The sequence below is a fragment of the Tauraco erythrolophus genome, chromosome 18 (assembly GCF_009769465.1).
Source record: "Tauraco erythrolophus isolate bTauEry1 chromosome 18, bTauEry1.pri, whole genome shotgun sequence".
In the NCBI taxonomy this organism is placed as follows: Eukaryota; Metazoa; Chordata; class Aves; order Musophagiformes; family Musophagidae; genus Tauraco; species Tauraco erythrolophus.
This window is the reverse complement of record NC_141482.1, coordinates 6,086,150-6,101,489: the sequence shown is the minus strand read 5'-3', so window position 1 is coordinate 6,101,489 and position 15,340 is coordinate 6,086,150.

Below are 15,340 nucleotides of genomic sequence, written 5' to 3'. Positions count from 1 at the left end.
TTGGTGTTTGACCCCGTTTTGAAAGGTAAGGAAGGATCTGTCTAACTGTACACATTCTTCTGCTTAGTGCTAGTGCTCCAGTATTGGACAAGTAAATTTATTGCTAAAGGAACTTTGTTGCCATCACTAACATGACCTGACAAAGTCCCTGGAGCACTCCATGGGCACCAACTTGCTGCTGCTGTTTAAGGAGATGCTGCTGGAATTTTTAGCCTGACAGCCTCCATGACCAGTTTATTCCTCTGCAGTGTTGTGTAGTGGTTACTTTTCAGCTTACACACGCTACCTTCTCCCCTTAAAGGATTCTTGGGCCTCCTCACAGCCCATGTTTTGCCAGGCTAAGCACGAGCCAAGCCCTCTCAGTATATCCATGCAGCAGAGGCTCCCAGGTCTCGCTGGGCTCCGCGCTGTGCCGTTCCTCACAGCAGAAACACAGGCTGTGTTGCACCAGTCTTGCCCATACCCTGTGCAATGGCCTTTATCCTTCCTGAGCAGCAGGCAGTGTGGTTCAGGATCGACCTTTTGAAAGGATAGTTATTATTTGCTGGAGAGGAATTTCTGAAAAAAGAAGTGCCTCTTACACCCCAGTTCCTTTTGCTGTTAATTGAGCCACGTGTCAGAGTAACCCAAGGTAAGAGGATGGAAAATCCCATCCATCTCACTTCACGGTGCCCCTCTGCTTCCGCAGCTCTGCCACACGTCGGCAGTGCCTGTGGACATCAGCACTATCAAACACTCCTGTCCTCCAGGGCAACAGACCATTTCCAGAGGTCTGCCCAGCTCAGCCTCTCCAGAAGGCAACGGGATTTTTCCAGAGCAAAAAAGCAGCTTTCTGTACTTTGGAGGTAGAAGACACCCAGAATGAGGTTTTCATTTTTCCCTTTCTAGCAAACTTTTATTTAAAGACGCTTTCAGTCAAAAATCTTCTGTTTCAGGCACTGGACTAGAAAACAAAGTTAAACTGAACTAAAACTTCTCTCTGCGGTTAACTGAGCATCGAACTTCTCTCCGGTGAAATAGGGCTACACGTGTCACTAAATCAGTAGGACATTATTTTGAAATGTAACCTACCAAAGCAGGCTTGCTAAGGAAGAGTTTGGCATTTTCAAAACAGAGGGGCTGATTTCTCATTACTTTGTGAAGCTATTTACAGCTAAACTGACTCGTCTGGGTTATACAGGGTCGCCAGGTGTCTGAATACCAGACAGGTGACATACACATGTACTATCTCTTTTTTTTTTTTTTTTTTTTGCCATGCCGTCCGTATAAGGTATATTTTCACTTCAAAACTTAACCTCTCCTTGCATCGGGTCAGGGGAATTCACCGTGCTGTGAGTCAAAGCTCAGGCGAGCACCAGGAGAGATCACCCAGGGAGGGTGTGCATTTGTATCCCCAGATGCTTTTGAGAACAGGTTAGACAAACAAGGAGCACTGTAAGCAGATCTGATCCTGCCTTAGGGAGCTGAGGTGAACTACATGACCTGTCCAGGTCCCTTCCGGATTATTTTCCACAGCTCCAAGACTGGAGTTACAGCAGGAAAGGGAATTTGGCTCTTCGAGCATTTAGTTACTCTATGAGTTCTGAATTTAACACATGCCATCGCGTACTCAGCGAAGCACTTGAGCACGGAGGATGGTGCCATGAAGTAGGATCTCTCTGGAGTACAGAAATGCCAGCTTGCAGCTCCAGCAAAGATCTCTAACTGAGGACACAGCAGCTTCACCAAACCTCAAAAGCAGCCACCAAAGAGGTTGGACAATACCCATATCTGCTGATAACAGGCTGCTGGGGGCCCTGCTGTAACTATAGGGTTACACTGCCAGAAAGATGCACTTTTTTTTTTTATGAACGCAGTAAGATCTGTTCCCCTCCTGTTAGCAACCCAAACATATATATCAGCATTAACCCTCAGGCTAACATTAAGCTCATTGACTCATAGGCTTTTCAAATCAGGAGGGACTATTACGCTCACCTTGTCTGCCCCCTTGCAGAGGCTGAAGAACCTCACCCAGGTATGTCTACATAAAGTCATTAACTCCTGTTTACCAAGTGAAAAGCCCTCACCTGAGCTGGGGAGAGCAAAGGCAAGGGGACAATGCAGCCACATGGCTGGTCCCATGTTGTAGGGCCAGGGGTGTGCATACTGCATGAGCTGTCTCAAGAGAACTCATGTACCATTACTTCTCCCAGTGAATCTGCACCTGACTGTCCCATAACTTCTGGAGAGTGATGAAGTGACAAAGAAGCCACCATGTGCCCTGGCTCTAATAACCAAAGACTTCTTTTGTACACTTGCGTCTGATTCGTACTTTGGCTTTTTCCAGTTTTAGCCAAAATATTTGAGCAAAAAAGCTGCCTTTATTTTATCCTCCGTAATACTGCTTAGCTTGTATCCAGTACTCTTTATCGGCAGAGCTGAACGTGATCTACCAAGAGGGTCAGTATTTCCTCTCCACCCACTCTGGGAAAACTGGAACCCAAAATAATTTAGATTCAGTTGCATTATTATGGATTCATATTTCTGAAAAATAAAGGACCATGAAAAGTGCTTTTCCTGTTCTTTTGCTTGTACATACACTGACAATAATGGCATATGCAAAGCTATCTTCCTAAAAAAGTATGATTTCTTGTCATCAATAACACTGTAAAAGTGGCTCTTTGGAAGGTAATGCTCCATAAATCTGAACCATTCACTCCTGCATCTACATTTTCTTTTTATTTGAGAAGTTTTGTGATAGTGGAGAAAGAAATAAAGCCTACAAAACTCAAATTAATCTGGTCTCCAGCTAGCCCTCAATAAATGTGGTTAAATCAATAAGAAGCAGCACAATCAAAAAGCAGAAAGAAGTAATGATACCCCACAACAGAGGCATGAGGGAGGCAACTGCAGACCCTATGGAGCTGTAATGCTGGGTAGTGGATCAGTCGGAAGGAGGCACAAGCTGCTAAACAGAGTAGCTCCCCCCGCCCCCCCCCTTCAGTGTACTAATTAATCAGGCATAAAAAGCTCATCAAGGAGCAGTCCAGCAATGAGAACCAGACTGAAACAAGGTTATCCTGAAGGTTAAAGACACGGGATCTTCTTTTATCACTTAAAAAATAAAACCCAAAAGCAAATGCCTCTTGCCATCCTCCCCCGATACACTGCTCAAGGGCTCACTTAAACCAAACCCCTCTTGCAGGGGATGCGAGATTGACAGCTGTCGCTGAGGCCTTAAATCTTCTCGAGAGGGAAAGTGAATGACATGGGCTAATACTGGGGATGGCTCATCAGCTTTGTCTTTCATTTTCCTGTCCTTTGTTCTTCAGCCTGGAGCTGTCATTGTGTTTACATCAGTAGCCCTTGGTACTTCCCTGGCTGTTGCCAGTTCCCCAGTGGGGAACGTTCAGCTCTCCAGGCAGACACCAAAATGAGTCCCTACATCCACGAGTGCTCAGCATCACGTGAGCATCCAATTGTGTTTTATTCACTACGTGATTGTTGACACACACAACCTCTTCATCAGAGGTGCTAAACACTGGAGAATGGGGTCTTGCCTTCTGTTTTGGGAAATGTTGATGACTGCATGGAAAAAAAAAATGCATCAGAGAAAAGAGTGTTTTCTGAGTCTCTAGAGGATTAACAAACTGCTATTGATCTTGTTCCTTGGGCCACCAGGAAGTGGTCATTGTCAAGCAGGACCACCTTGGTCCTGTAAGTATTAGGGGTGATGTACACTACTGCCCTCTACTGCCATGATCACCCAGATTTAGCCAGGGGTCATGCCTTAGAGTCATGCCTGAGTCTTTAGCTCAAATGGGACATCCGTTCTTGAAACAGGGCTGTCTGTGCTAGATCTTTGCAACCCATGTGAAGGTCTCGATGGCCATGGTACTCAGCAGAGAAGCAGCCATGACATGTTAGTTAACGAAATATAATAGCTTCTGGTGAACAACATTAATAAATCCCAAACCAGCCATTCAAATGTATGTTTTTTCTGCATAGTAAGCAGCAGTGTCCTGCAATTCTATTTAAAAAACCTATATTTGGTCTTTGGAACTTCATCTTGTGAAGCTACAATAAGGTCTCTCTGGGACTGTATTACCTAAATTTATAAATTATGTCTTTCCTTAGTCACCTAGTAGACAGAGACAGGTCTTTTAGTATTAGACTGTTAGTACATGATTCAATCAATGTTGTCACCTAAATGCTTCATGGAAGAACTACTGGTTCTCATTTCTTCATATTACCCCAGCTCATTGCAACTGGTCGTAAAGTAGGCAATCTCAGAAGTGCAGATTAGAATCTCAGAAGAGCTAGATTAGACAGGACAGTCCCCTCACTTCCCAATGTTTATTTGGAAACCCAGATATCATGCCTGGCTCTGCTAGGTGGACTGGAGTCAGGCATTTGCAGCCAGAACCGCAAAGGATCAGTGGAACTGGATAATAAAGTCTTCCAGAATCTGGGCCTCTTAACCTGTCTAGTCCTCAAAAGTAAGAACAGTATAATTTCTTTGTCTTGGCCTTTGTCTCTTGTGGTTCTATCATAGTTTTTTTCAGGCCAGGGATAATGACTTATTAAACGTGATTAATGCCTCTAGCCTGGAGAGACGTCAGTATCAGACAGTAACAGAAGGAACAGTGACCTTAATGGAAGCAATGCTGGAGAAATGCCACTGCTTTGCAGCCCTGAGTTGTTGGAGAGCTGACTGGTCTGCAAAGCTGCACTCTGTAATACTTCAGTGCTGCTGACCACGTCTGCCCAAACCCAAGCATCATTTCTTGGAAAAAGGGAAGAGGACTCTGAGCACGCACTTCGTTCAGTGGCTGCTGGCATCAGTCAGGGGATGAAGTGGCCGGAAAGACAAAACCAGAATATAAACAGGCAGAAAGTAGAGGGGGGACAGAGAAGAGAGATGAGGGAGGAAGTGCTAACCAAAGGAAATGCAAATTAGATCTGAAGTATATAGCACTAAAAAGGTAACTCAACTGTTACGGAGACATATGAATGGGGAATGAGAGAGACAAGAGGAGCTCAAAGATGTCTGCAGAGGGTTGAAGTACCAGGACTTTCATACTCTGTGCAATCTCTGTGCAAAGTAAAATACTTTAACAGCACTGAGCTTTTCTATTGACTACAAGCTGCTTTGGAAGAGGTGTCCTTTTGTCTTGTTCTTTCAGCCTTTACTGGGCTTCTCTTAATCAGGAATGAATACCCAGGTTAAACCAGGCAGAAGCTTGGCAACGCAGAGGAGAGGTTATTGGCCATAAAAGCTCTTATATTTTGGCTTCAGGAGAAATGAAGCTGAACTGAAGCATACTGGAGTTACTGGAGAAGAGTGGTGACTTTTCCAAGCTTTATGCTCATGAGGAAGGCTTTCTTTATGCTGGTACATCACAGGTGTCTCACATTAAGGTGGACATCAGACGTGAGCAGATGTGTTCTCCAGCATGTTCCTCTCTGTCTTCTGTGAATCTGTTCAGAGTATCCAAGGGAAGCAAATGCTGCTCCACCTTGGGCCAAAGGCTATGTCTACACCTAGCTAAGATAGACTACCCCAAGGACAGCCTGAAGCCAAGCACCACATGTTTGTATGTTCTCTAAAGACAACCAGAAGTCAGCCCAAGCTCTGTGAGCTGGCAAATCCCATCTGCCTCTGCCGGAAACTCTACCTGGTCCCTTGCAGGAAGGGCCCAAGGCCATTGCGTCTGCCCTACATTGGTCATATGAGAAGCTGCAAGGCATAGCACTGAGTCCCGGGGCTAAGCAGCAGAGGATACACCCAGGATCTCTCCCCTCCCAGTGTCAGCTGCATCACCCATAACTAGCCCCAAGGATGCTTCTGCAGATAAGTGAAGGGAAGTGAACATTGCCTCAGGTGCCACTTTGAGTTTGTGTTCACAGAGCAAAGTAGCTGCAGTCAGTGAATCCTCGCTGCAGTAATTGGAAAGTCTTGCGTAGGACACCCAAATCTACTTCTAAATCAGGTGCAAGAATAGGTTTCAACAAGTGCATCTGGGAAGGGGCATCAACTTCAGAGCCCAAAGAGAAAATTTACAGCTTAGGTATAATTTCAGTGTTGACCTGTGTTTTCAAAATATGGAGACCCACCAGCATGTTAGGCAGAAATTTAATCACCTGCAAAGAAGTAAAACATCCTGTACATTGAACAGAAAGATTTCATCACCAGCAACTGTACAAATCAGAAACAAAAAGATGTTGAGATACTTGGGACCTGCCCCTTAGGTACTGAACATACACTCACACACTAAGGCATCATTGGCAGGAGGAAGAAGGGTACCTTTTGAGAAAAAGAACAACCTTGAGGGCACAGCAACTGTCCCAGCGTCAAAGCTGCAACAAAGAAAGAAGTGCCAAGGCATAGTTTTTATCCTGTGTCCTTGTTTTGGTGTTAAAATGATGGTGACTGAAGGCAGTGAAGGTATGATGCACAGCTGATAAGCGACTTCACGCTAACTAACCTGTAGGCTCAACCCAGAGGTTGTAAGACCAAGTTAGCAAAAAAGTCATCTACTAATGCTGATCATCAGCTGTGAACTGAATTTGTCAAGGTGTTCCTGTTATTTATTGCCATTAATAATAACACTGGCAGATAATACATTTTGCTGTGATAACCTCTGATCTTCAAAGATTAAAGTTTCCTTCCTTTTAAAGCTATTAAGTATTATCTTGCTTAAAAGACATCACAGGTCGCTGGCTTATCTGGCTCTTCTGATACTCAACACAAGCAACATTATTTGCATTGAACACAGTAGACCTTTCCCTCTGGACATAAAGCACAACCTTGGAAAGTAGGGAAATGTGTATTCCTTCCTTGCCAAATGACCGGGTGAATTGATTTTTTTTTCTCAGTTGTCATTGTTTCCCTGTCATTAGCTCTCTGTAAATAAGCTTGGCAACGGCTCATTTTGAAGCTGCCTTTGCATACTGAACTTCAGACCGCATGGAAAAGAGGGTGAATTAAAGGTGCACTCTACTAATGGATATGCTGAGAATGATGGGTGGTCTTCTAGGACACAGTCTGCAGAAATGTGCTGTGCTGTAAGAGTGATTGGCAGTGTGAGTGGCACGTGGGGAGGGAGGAAGAACAGGTGGGGACCTGGAAAATCACAGTATCACAAAATTGCAAAGTATCACCAATTGCAACTTTCGAACAACATCCTGTATTACAGCATTTCCAATGAGAAAAAAGCAGGTAGATTCAGATTCTGCAAGCCAAATCAATCTCTTTTAAGTAATGGAGACAGTGAACAGGGAAGAAAAGTCCTGTTTTAAGCACTTTTTGAATTCCACAGATATAAACTGCAGATTTCTTGATTGAAATGTTTGGTTTGTGTTTTTTTCCCTCACCTTTAGAGACCTGCAGACACCAGCAGTCAGGAAACCTTTCTCCCTACCACTCCACACTAACTAAGTGGACTGTAGTATTGCACTACAAGTGTCTGGGGTCCCTTCCTCTGTATGGCTGGAGGCAGCAGGCCCCTTAGCGCTGATCCTTGATGGGGATGCAACTTTAAATGGTTATTTTATGCTGTGGAAGCAGGAGCTGAGCTCTCCATCCACCTTTGCTATGAGGTTTTGAATGGTCACAACACTGATCTGCCAACAGTGGCAGTAAAGCCTGGGCAGGAGAAGAACTTCTTAGTCCAGCATCCACTCTGGTGATTTCTGTGAAGCTAGTAAGCAGTAGGACCAGTCAACATTGCTTTAGGTGAAATTATAGTCATGGGAATGAACAAAATATGCTGAACAGTTGCTATGCATGGGAGCTGGTTCACTTTCACAGTCAGGGTCACCTTGGTGCTATGAAACTTAAGTTTATTTTGTAGTGAGCGAAAGAAAGAACAGAAACTTCATTTTGAATCAGGTTTGGCCTGAAACTCTGACAGTAATTTTTGCTGTTAGAACTGGTGACTGGGACAGAGCTGGTTAATTCTCTATCTATTTTCCTGTGAAAATACAAACAAAAGTTGTTGAGGCTTGTAAAAGACTTCAAAGTCATTGTCAAAAGCAGGCAGACCAAGAAGCGCTGGAATTTTGCAGGTAAAAGACAATAATTTGAAATGCCAAAATGGTAACTACTGTTGCTCAATGCCCCTTGTGTTAGTGGAGACACAAATTAGGTCTGAGATGGGTTGAATTATCTCCTAGTGTCACAGTCCTTTGGCTGCAGAGGAAGCCTTGGGTAAGCAGGGTTTTATTTTAGATACCTAAAGCTGGGTAGGGTGAATCCACACCAGAGGGGCTATTCTGTTCACTTGAGGCAAATCCATTCAGAGATCTGATTTTTAGCTTAATTCTGGAGGTGAAAGGACAGTTTTTATGCCAGAATGAAGCTATACTGCTTGGCATGAATTCTTGGCATTCTGAATGAGTTCATTAAAGGATTGCAGGAGACACAAACATCAACTTCTTGCTGACTTTCAGAGACCAGAGATGTGCTAGCTCGTATCAAGAAAGAAGGATGGGAACAAAGAATTGCCTGTTTACCACATTCAGCTCTGCTGTAACCTAAAGCAACTTACTGGAAAGGTTGGATTTGAGAGCAGCTCATGCCCAAGTGTAGGAAAGCTGTAGTTCATAAAGTCATCCAACAAAGTCCTGAACTGCCCTTCTGTAAAGCCCTGACGTGATCTGGCTTCAAAGTAGAGCAGCCTTACGAAGTACCCAGATTAAGTACACAGCAGATACAGGCTATGACATAGGCATGCAGGCAACAGCTCTTATTAGAAAATTAGGTGTCGTTAGGGCCATTCTCTGGCAATGAGGCCAACTGACCTGGAACGAGCCACGTCCATATTACCAAGCTCCTCTAGTCACCACGCAGAATGACTGAACACACGGCGTCTCTTGGGAATGGTCTCTGGCTGCACTAGCTCCTGAATTTCTGGGACGTGTGTGGGAGAACGGTAATTGATCGAGGCCAAAAATGTGCCAGGGCAGGTTCTAGGAATTTAACAATACAGACTATCAAATTCCAGTGCCTGGGAATATTACCTGCTACTGTTTAATTTACTAGCAGCATAGGTGTAGCCCTGAGGGCTTATGCACGCACACAGACACCTATGGTGCATTTGAGATGCATTTCGAAAGGTGCCTGGCAGATAATGTGATGATCAAGAGACTGACTTTAGAACAACAAACTCACTGCTGTCTTTCTGAGTTCACATGACAGCTTTTTCCATTGTGCTTCCCATGGCTAGAGATCATTCTTTTACATAGGGACAGCACCTAAAGTACTGCTGAGAACACTGGAGATAAATACATAAATAAAACATGTCTCCTTTACTCTGCCTCATTCTGTATTCTGGTCCAGAAGACAAACTTTAGAGGTGCATTTCATGCAATCTGTGTTGAAAGTAAAAATCCAGCAAATGCATTTTTCTTCTGACTGTGTGTGCCAGAGAGAGCGTGAGCAGCCGGGGAAAGGAGATCATAGAAGGCTCGTTTGTCCAGATTTCAAGGAAATTCACTTCTCCCTGTGGATTAATTCTGATTGTACAATGGCAGGTTTAAAATGTTTGATTCTTGTTTGTGTCTGGTTTTTAACCCATATCTCAAGAGGATTTAATCAGATTTGATGTTCATGATATGCTATTTACCGGATTATGATGAGATCAGCTGATAAAGCTTGACATAAACTTGGCAACTTGTTTGGTGCTTTCTCAGTCCTTAGAATTTAATTACGGCAATTTCAAAACAGGAAGCTTGGAAACAACATGGGGATTAAGGACTTGCTGTTGCCCCACTGGGATCGGTAAGAGTTATGTCGCTGGTTGTCACTGGCTCGCAGCATGTGCAACTGCCTGGGACATGTGTGCACGTGTTCCTGTTCTGCCTAAAACAGACCAAATGCCAAAGATGTTTCTCCTTGGAAATGGTTTTCCTGAGGAATCCCACCAACTTCAGCGTTTTTTCGTAGCTTGGGTGAGAATGGAGTTAAGCGACACTTTAAGGATATGCATAGAGATAAAAAAACCTGGCATTTAATGTTTTTAATGCAATTTCCCAGGGACTCTGCATGGGTATATGCCCCAGTGTGGCATAAAACAGGTTCAAATGCACAGGACTAGAGCAGATGGAGTTCTTCACTGTAATGATTATTTGCATGAGAGTGCTATTTTTCCACACTTCCACTCATTTTAAGCTTTCTTTCCTTTTTACCATAAGCAGCTACTTCTGGTGGAGGCTGCTCTGTTCCTCCTGTAAGCCACCCAGATGCAGAGTACACAGGCAAGCTCCTTCCTAAACCTACCTATGGTTAAGGATCAAAAGATAGCGGTTGAAATGCAGAATTGTTCCTTTTTATAGCTTTCCGCAAGCATAGAGATCGCATCTCTCTCTGTTTAATCTGTATTTTAAGCACCTAATAAATAGCTTTGCAATCAAAGCATCTGAGCTTTGGTTAAATATGGATTCTTGGGCCATTTTAATAGTGGCAAAAAATGTAGACGTATCTGTGGGAAGATCCAAGGGGATTCGGGAGCAAATATTACAGCTGACATTTGAGGACTTCGGGTACTTAAATGGTTTTGGCAATCCTGTTTCTCACCATCTTTGGAGGAAGCATCTGCTACAACTGCTGAATTCGCTGCTGCAGAGAAACACCCCAAGTACGGATTGAGCCCATCTGAGCTCTGACAAAAAATATCTCCAAAATACCTTTCTGAATTCATTGTCCTTCCATAAGGCACTGTGTTGTCCTTCCTCCTTCAGAAGTAGTGGGAAACAGAAAAGAGTCCTCTGCAAATTGAACTATCGTTGGTTAGAAAATATTACAAGGTTTGAACCTACTTCTACAGGTTTGAAGATAAGCTGTAGATACACTCGTGTGGACAAGTCCCACTCTCTCCACCATTACACTGCCTGGTAACTGAGGTAGCCTGCTCTGAGGTACTCTACCCACAGTCTACGTCCTTATCTTAAAGTTGATAATTGCTTGTCAAACTGATTGACATTTGTAGAACTGTCTTTTCCATGAGACATTACTCCCTCCACATACACACACCAAAAAAAGAATAGACTATTTGATTTTGTACTGTTTTTTCCTTCTTTTAAATGCAGTAACTTTTTCTGCCTAAAAGTAGTAATTACTTAATGAATAGTCCTCCATGTTTCCCTGTCAGTCACTCACTGTAATGAACAACTCGTTTTGTCTGCTTTGTTAACAATAAAAAAAGTATTAAACTAATAATAATAAAGATTTTCCAGGACGTTGCTGCGAACACACAGGGTGCCCACCAAATGTGCGAGTGGGATAACAAGAGGGGGAGGGTGAATTTTCTCTCTAGACATCAAACAACATTTTGTACTTTTCTTTGAGCTGTGGGACTGTTTTCCCCTTGCTTCTTCTCCTGTATCTTCTTATCTTCAATCATCCTGAATAATTGGAGCATATTTAGGGGACCAAGTTCAGCTTTTATTTGTTCCCCTTCTGTGAAAGTTGTTGTGGTTTTTTTTTTTTTTAAAGCCAGATCTGTGAACCTCTGTTGAGCTGTCGGTATTGAGGTCAGGGCTTTTTACAAGCTAGAATTTTTATCATGAACTGGAGCCCAGAGTTAATTGTACACAAAGACACATTGTTGTTTCCATTAGGATTTACAGTACCACTGAATTTTAATTATTGGGTAACATTTCTTCCATTATAGCGCTCACTCCTCCTCCCCTTTTCGTGCCAACCCATGTTTCTTTTAGTTGCAGCAGTTTGCAATGCAAAGTGCAAAATACCCCCAATAAATAAACAACTTGTGAACTCAATTTTGGTGAAACATTATATTTGTCCCTGCCTACGCTATAAACCTGACGACAACAAAAAAGCCAAGAGAACAATTTAATGTGAGCTACAAACTGTAATCTATTGTTTCCTGTTTATCGGCACTGGTTACTTTTAAAGTTCAAAGCCCGGTCCTAGACAAGAGCTATACAGGAGGTCTTTGTCATTGCTGGGATGAAACCTTCACTTCTTATTGACAAAGGCTCTTGTGGGCATTAAAATGTTCCCTGATTCTTTCTATTTGATGATAAAATAGACATACTGAATGCTTCACCAGTTGTGATGAAGCAAATGCTTCTACAGAGTTTTCATGCAAGTAAAGCTAATAATTCACTCCTGGTCTGTGAGTGTGAGCAGTTGCACAGACAGACTGTTTGTATGACTGAGCCTTGAGTCTTTTTTAAAAAGTAAGAAGCAGTATTTTCAAAAGGCATCTAATAAACATGACACTGTATGTATTAATTAGCTTGGCTCTTGATTTTCCTCCCAGGCTCCATGCTTGAGTTCTGTGCAATGTGTGGAGCCTCAGTCTAGGGAGCAGAGTTGATTTAAGTAGCCCCAAAAGTACAATGGGAAAAAATGATGCATTCAATCTATAAAAATCCCTTTTCTGAACCAATTGTATAAATAGTTGGCATCAGTTTATCACAGTCTCTAGCCGCTTCAGTCCTGTGTGTTGTTTTATGAACCGTAGATACACCTCGCATATACAAAAAAAAGTATTTTGGGTTGGATCAGTCAACTTGAAAACAATTCAAACCCCAGTGGGGGATGATATCAGAGGTGTGATGGGTTTCCAAGCTGAAATAAACCCAGAGAGGGCCCTGGAGAGGTTTTGTGGGTGGGAGGACTGCAGTGTGTGCAGTGCACAGGGTAGATCCCTGTTGCGTGCATCCCAGAGGCAGAGCCTTGCCAAATGCCTGTGTCCAGTCTACAGTGCCAATAGTCAACAAGGAGGGATTAAGAAGACTCCTTTTTAATGATTTTATGAACCTTTCACCCTCTCTTATTCTTCCTGCTGTGTTCTTCTCCCTCTCTCCTCCAATTTGTCTTCCAGCTCCCACCCACAGTGTAGCTCTGATTCTGCCGCTGGATAAGGTGGTCTCCACACAGTTCTCCCAAGTGCCCATATTTGCCTTTTGCTCACCAGGTCAGAGTGTGGTCTTTGGGTGTGTGGGAGGAATTATTGCCTTTCTCATACCCAGCTGACCATGGCTGCTGCCTCCACGGACAAGCCAAGTCCTGGTCAGCCAAAGGGGTGGGTAAATACTTGTTTCCCTTCAAAACTTCTTGATAATGAGAGGAGCCTACGAGCTGGTCCCTGGGGGAACCCCAGCAGGACCTGCAGAATTTCAGTGGGGCTGGGTTTGCTTCCTTCACTCCCGTATCTCAGTACTGAGTGAAAAGCTTAGATGAGTTCAGCAAAAAATATCAAAGTCAAAGAGAAGGATAAAGAGGTCTGTACATCTTACAAAGGCATAAATTATTTAAGAAAAACATATTCACCCAGCAGCATCACTGCAGAGGTGGAGGCCAGTCTCCTGGCAGTTCTCTTTGTTTTGACTGTAGTGATAAATGGTTGAAGAGATTGAGTTCCAGCCTCTTTCTGGGGAAGTAATTTCTTATGCATGTTTAGAGAGGATCACATAGAAGTTACGCAGCTTTAAGGATCTAATTTATTTAGTTAAAAATAAAATAAAATTGATTTGGAGGAAGGGATACAGGCAATTGAGTCACATGGAGACCTTTTTCCTTCTATTGGCTTATTAATAACGGCGTGGGTGTGATGAGGAGAAGCAGCATCATAGCCATTACAAACAATACTGTCCTACCTCTCAGCCTCTGCAAAATTAGGATCCTCATTCCTGCAGGATGCAGGACCAGTCTTTGGTTCCTCATTGCTTTAGCTCTTCTGCTATGGGAATGGACCCGTTCTGAGGGTTAAAATTTGAGAGGGGAACACAGAGGAATTCTCATGTCCCAAAGGAAAATCTTCAGCAAGATATCAGCAGTCCCCTGTTCTCCAGGAATCTTGCAGTCAACCAAGACTTTGAGTCTTTTCAGTCTAATTCCCATTGATTTCACCTCAGATATAGATACCAACCTTTTGACAGCCTATGCCTTAGTAACCACTACTAATCATCTTTGGAAGACATAGATTGACTCTTGAGATGAATCAATGCCTGTCAATGTCTCTGGGCATGTAAACACACCAGTTCCTCTTAAAAACATACAGGAAAAGTCATGCAGTTTGTTGAGGTTTCTGAAACTCATCTGCAAGAGGAGAAGCCAAGGCACAGTGTGGGTGCTGTGCTGAAGGCTGCCTGTCCTTGCTCTTACAGGCAATTGCATGAGGCAATTCTGTGTCAAAGAGGCAATGAGACTTCCCAGGGACACAAAGGGGGCTTAGCTACTGAAACCATGGAGCCAAGTGAAAAAAAAAAACAAAAAAACAAGCAACTTTAGGGAAGAGGTAGATACTGGTCATTGTGTCCTCATGGCTGGGACAAGTGAGATTTACTGTGCCCTGTTATAGAATCATAGAATCATTTATGTTGGAAGAGACTTAGAAGATCATAGAGTCCAACCATTAACCTAACATTGCCAAGTCTACCACTAAACCATGTCCCTAGGTACCACATTTACACATCTTTCAAATACCTCCAGGGATGGAGACTCAACCACTTCCCTGAACAGCCTGTTCCAATGTTTGACAACCCTTTTGGTGAAGAAAGTTATGGCTCAACAAAGAGAGCACAACACATGGTTGTTGGATTGAGTCTTAGGAAAGAAACTCCAAATGGGACTGTGCCTTTGAAAGAGCCTTCTGTGCCTCAGAAGGGTGAAAATGAGAGGATGGGTCATAGCTTTGTTCTGCTGTGGCACGTTGGGAAGTGATGAGAGAAGAGTTCCTGTTGTAAAAACAGCAAAAGATAAGTCTTTCATCAATGACGTGAGGGCAAGACTTCAACGGAGAGGTGACTAAGACCGCCAGTTATTCTCATGGTTGCAACAGCTCAAGAAGTGACCTGGTTCTCCGAGGGGCAGAGCACACAGCAGCACCCACTGGTAGCTGGTGAGCAGAGAGTGACTCAGATATTTGGAAAATGACTTTCCTCAGCTCCTGGCTTTGGATCCTTACGTTGAGACTCCCATCTTTGGAAATACCACTTTTGCAGGCTGTGTGTGACTTGCCGTGCTTGGACTGAGAGGCAGCAGAAACGCCGAGAGGACTGTCGCAGCACCCGACGACTGCTCAGAGAGCAAATTGTGGTCTTTGCCACGAAGATGTCTTTTACACTGGGCTGCTTTGCTGAATATGTACATTTTGTCACTCGACATGACCACTGTCTTCTTTCTCTGGTAAGCCCAGAGGCCAGGCTGCAGCAGTATGTCTAGAGAGATCTTGCCTCAGCTCTTGCAGAAGAAACTTGTCTGAAAAGTTAGATCCTAACAACGTTTTGGGACTTGCTATTAGCACAACTGGTAGTGTCAGAGCAAACCATTCCCTGTGTAATAAAGACATGTTCCCCCTGTCAGTGAACTTCTTGCCAGAGCTCG